The sequence below is a fragment of the Alosa pseudoharengus genome, unplaced genomic scaffold (genome assembly GCF_046254945.1).
Source record: "Alosa pseudoharengus isolate Yale_2024_CS ecotype anadromous, Long Island Sound unplaced genomic scaffold, YU_APseudo_1.1 YU_APseudo_1.1_scf_12, whole genome shotgun sequence".
Classification (NCBI taxonomy): domain Eukaryota; kingdom Metazoa; phylum Chordata; class Actinopteri; order Clupeiformes; family Clupeidae; genus Alosa; species Alosa pseudoharengus.
In genome coordinates, this window is record NW_027468587.1 from 335,001 (window position 1) to 340,000 (window position 5,000).

The 5,000-nt window shown below is 47.4% G+C and overlaps 1 protein-coding gene across 5 annotated transcripts in view; it reads left to right on the plus strand.

The window, feature by feature from the left end:
* The window catches only part of ago3a (argonaute RISC catalytic component 3a), a 106,215-nt gene that overhangs the window by 55,200 nt on the left and 46,015 nt on the right, over positions 1–5,000 (plus strand). The window lies entirely within an intron of this gene.

Genomic DNA, 5,000 nt, shown 5'->3' on the forward strand with positions numbered 1-5,000 from the left:
ATATATGTGGCAGTGGTGTGATTGTTCAAGTGGTGCAAATATTCTTTTACCCTACAAAACCTGAAAGAATTGACACACACCCTGTTTTTGAATATTTGTATGTTTCTAGGTGTAGGAGTGTAGCCTAGAAATCTAGACGCACCCTAGCGGCGGAAAATTAATTTGCTCAGCCTGTACGTCTAGTAGCAAACCATAGGGATTTCTATATAGGATAGGATTTCTGATATAGGATGCCCCGCCAGGCTAGTAGGAGTGTTCTAGGGACAGTTAAAAGATCATTCACATAAAGTTTAACCAACTTGACTGTTAGATTCATTTCGTTCATTAGTTTGAACCGTTTTCAGTTTTTTATTTGGACAGCAAGTGGATGAAGCTGCCTTGGAGGCTCTTTAAAGGACAATGAGCTGCAAACAAGTGGACAGGGGAGGGAACTGAGAAACGACCCACCTCCCTCTGCTTTTCCCCCTAGTAGAATGTGGCATTCTCTCTCTCTCTCTCTCTCTCTCTCTCTCTCTCTCTCTCTCTCTCTCTCTCTCTCTCTCTCTCTCTCTCTCTCTCTCTCTCTTGTCTTCTTCAATGGCCCTCTCTAGTTTGCCCCACTCCCTGTCCTTCATAAATCACATGCCCCTAGTCGGTCACTGCTTGTGTTCTCTCTCTCACTCTCTCGTCACTCTATCCCCTGCCTCCAGAGAGCAAAAAACGTTCAACCGCCTGAAAATAATTCTCCTTTTTTGTCTCTTTGTTTGTGCGATAATGGAGGGAATGTGTGAAGGGGAGGGAGGGAAAAAGAGCGCGAAAGATTGCAACAGGAGCAGCATTGCGGAGCGTGAGGATTAAACAGTGATTCGGAGGGGGAACAAGGACGAGTAACCCAAACAACATTCCAAGCGCATGTGCTTGATTAACTTCCCTGAGCATCACCCCTTCAGAATTGATATTTCGATCTCTGAGATCAATTGAGGCATTGGATGACCTTTCCAGTTGATTTTCCTGACCCTTTCCTCCCTCTCATCAAAATAATAATAAAAAACCTCCATCGAACGGACACCTGTTAAAATTCTGTTGGCTCTCTGTGATTGCCCACATCTCTTTTTTTATTTTAGTAGGTGTGGACGTTTGGGCAGTTAGTAAAGTTTAGAAGGATTTTTTACAAGCTTTCACGCCAGTCTCTTCAGAACTTCCCTCTTTAGGGTCAGACATATCTGCTATATATATATATACGGATATGCAGATATATACCCGTCCTGCTGGGGGGTCTTTAGGGTCAGATACGTCTGCTACATATATATATACGGATATGCAGATATATACCCGTCCTGCTGGGGGTCTTTCTGTCTCTGCACTGGATGGTGTGGTAAAGGGAGGTGTTGGTGGTGGTGGTGGTGCGGGGGGGTCAAAGCAGGTCCACAGACAGCCATGGGAGGGGGCTGCTTTTGGTTGGTGGGGCTAGGGGGCGAGTTTGTCATGTGATCAGCGGTGCTGTCTTTGTGTCTGCAGTGCCGTGCCTCTGTCTGGAAGTGTGTGCCGATGCTGTCGGATTTGATGTGCGCCGAGGCCTGTCGGATTTGATGTGCGCGGAGGATTTGATGTGCGCGGAGGCCTGTCGGATTTGATGTGCGCGGAGGCCTGTCGGATTTGATGTGCGTGGAGGCCTGTCGGATTTGATGTGCGTGGAGGCCTGTCGGATTTGATGTGCGCGGAGGCCTGTCGGATTTGATGTGCGTGGAGGCCTGTCGGATTTGATGTGCGCCGATGCCTGTCGGATTTGATGTGCGCCGAGGCCTGTCGGATTTGATGTGCGCGGAGGATTTGATGTGCGCGGAGGCCTGTCGGATTTGATGTGCGCCGAGGCCTGTCGGATTTGATGTGCGTGGAGGCCTGTCGGATTTGATGTGCGTGGAGGCCTGTCGGATTTGATGTGCGCGGAGGCCTGTCGGATTTGATGTGCGTGGAGGCCTGTCGGATTTGATGTGCGCCGATGCCTGTCGGATTTGATGTGCGCAGAGGCCTGTCGGATTGAGACAATCTAGACATTACACCCCCCCCCCACACCACTAACACCCCCCCCCCCACTCTCACTCCCACCCCATGTCAGTTGTCCTCCCCATACGCGTCCCGCACAAGCTTAGCTGTGCATGGGGATTAGTTGACTGAATGTTTAAAGAAGACTGAATCTCAAGTAATGCCCTGCAGAGCTCTAATGGCATCTTCCCAGTCAAGTCAAGAGTGGTACAGGTGCCCGTAATTCTAATCAGGGATGGCTTACTGCGCTTTTGGACCAGGCAAAACAAATGTAAAAAGGCATTTAGCTCTAGACGGCACAAGATCACAATTCAAGAATAGTCCTAACACTTTCCACAATTCAGCTTCCAAGTTTCCTTTTGAGCAAACCATAACTGTTATACATTTATACATTTATCATCAAGACAAGCACAAGACCTCACAGGGTTAGTTTAGTTAGGTATAGGTTATAATAAAGTAGATATATTATATTTATAATCAATATATATATAGTTATAAAAAAGTAGATATATCCACTGATTTAGCATTATTGTTTCCCCCATTACTTCTGACTATTGCTATTTATTACCAGCTGTTGTTAACTTAAAGATGCAGTTGGCACCATTTTTTTGATCATATTTACTGAAACCAACACTATGCTCCGACATAACAACATAAATAAGCCAGTTTTAGGAAAAAACCTGCACTTCTACCTCCACCTAGAGCCTGTTATTTGTTTTGCAAAAATCCACAGCTCCTGGTTCTTTCGCTCCAATCAGAGCAGGGCTGTGTGAGATCTGTCTGTCAATCACAGTCCGGTGTGCACTGACGAGCACAAACTCGATGAAAGGGTGCTCGGTGGTAGTGGGGGAGGGGCATGAGAGTTTTTGGCTAAGTCCCAGACTTGCCAACTGCTGCTTTAAGAATTAACCTATCCAAACGGCAAAAATCATATTGATTTGAAATTGATGTATGCCGTCTCCAACATAGTCCAGCAGTGTGTGTGTGTGTGTGTGTGTGTGTTCAACTGTACCTGCAGTGTGTGTGTGTGTGTGTGTTCAACTGTACCTGCAGTGTGTGTGTGTGTGTGTGTTCAACTGTACCTGCAGTGTGTGTGTGTGTGTGTGTTCAACTGTACCTGCAGTGTGTGTGTGTGTGTGTGTGTGTGTTCAACTGTACCTGCAGTGTGTGTGTGTGTGTGTGTTCAACTGTACCTGCAGTGTGTGTGTGTGTGTGTGTTCAACTGTACCTGCAGTGTGTGTGTGTGTGTTCAACTGTACCTGCAGTGTGTGTGTGTGTGTGTGTTCAACTGTACCTGCAGTGTGTGTGTGTGTGTGTGTTCAACTGTACCTGCAGTGTGTGTGTGTGTGTGTGTTCAACTGTACCTGCAGTGTGTGTGTTTTCAACTGTACCTGCAGTGTGTGTGTGTTCAACTGTACCTGCACGTGTGTGTGTGTGTGTGTGTTCAACTGTACCTGCAGTGTGTGTGTGTGTGTGTGTTCAACTGTACCTGCAGTGTGTGTGTGTGTGTGTGTGTTCAACTGTACCTGCAGTGTGTGTGTGTGTGTGTGTTCAACTGTACCTGCAGTGTGTGTGTGTGTGTGTGTTCAACTGTACCTGCAGTGTGTGTGTGTGTGTGTGTTCAACTGTACCTGCAGTGTGTGTGTGTGTGTGTGTGTTCAACTGTACCTGCACGTGTGTGTGTGTGTGTGTGTGTTCAACTGTACAAGCAGTGTGTGTGTGTGTGTGTGTTCAACTGTACCTGCAGTGTGTGTGTGTGTGTGTGTGTGTTCAACTGTACCTGCAGTGTGTGTGTGTGTGTGTGTTCAACTGTACCTGCAGTGTGTGTGTGTGTGTGTTCAACTGTACCTGCAGTGTGTGTGTGTGTGTGTGTGTGTTCAACTGTACCTGCAGTGTGTGTGTGTGTGTGTGTGTTCAACTGTACCTGCAGTGTGTGTGTGTGTGTGTGTTCAACTGTACCTGCAGTGTGTGTGTGTGTGTGTGTTCAACTGTACCTGCATGTGTGTGTGTGTGTGTGTGTTCAACTGTACCAGCAGTGTGTGTGTGTGTGTGTGTGTTCAACTGTACCTGCAGTGTGTGTGTGTGTGTGTGTGTGTGTTCAACTGTACCTGCAGTGTGTGTGTGTGTGTGTGTTCAACTGTACCTGCAGTGTGTGTGTGTGTGTGTGTTCAACTGTACCTGCAGTGTGTGTGTGTGTGTGTGTGTTCAACTGTACCTGCAGTGTGTGTGTGTGTGTGTGTGTGTTCAACTGTACCTGCAGTGTGTGTGTGTGTGTGTGTGTTCAACTGTACCTGCAGTGTGTGTGTGTGTGTGTGTTCAACTGTACCAGCAGTGTGTGTGTGTGTGTGTGTGTGTTCAACTGTACCTGCAGTGTGTGTGTGTGTGTGTGTTCAACTGTACCTGCAGTGTGTGTGTGTGTGTGTGTTCAACTGTACCTGCACGTGTGTGTGTGTGTGTGTGTTCAACTGTACCTGCAGTGTGTGTGTGTGTGTGTGTTCAACTGTACCTGCAGTGTGTGTGTGTGTGTGTGTTCAACTGTACCTGCAGTGTGTGTGTGTGTGTGTGTGTGTTCAACTGTACCTGCAGTGTGTGTGTGTGTGTGTGTGTGTTCAACTGTACCTGCAGTGTGTGTGTGTGTGTGTGTTCAACTGTACCTGCAGTGTGTGTGTGTGTGTGTGTTCAACTGTACCAGCAGTGTGTGTGTGTGTGTGTGTGTGTTCAACTGTACCTGCAGTGTGTGTGTGTGTGTGTTCAACTGTACCTGCAGTGTGTGTGTGTGTGTGTGTTCAACTGTACCTGCAGTGTGTGTGTGTGTGTGTGTGTGTTCAACTGTACCTGCAGTGTGTGTGTGTGTGTGTGTGTGTGTTCAACTGTACCTGCAGTGTGTGTGTGTGTGTGTGTTCAACTGTACCTGCAGTGTGTGTGTGTGTGTGTGTTCAACTGTACCAGCAGTGTGTGTGTGTGTGTGTGTTCAACTG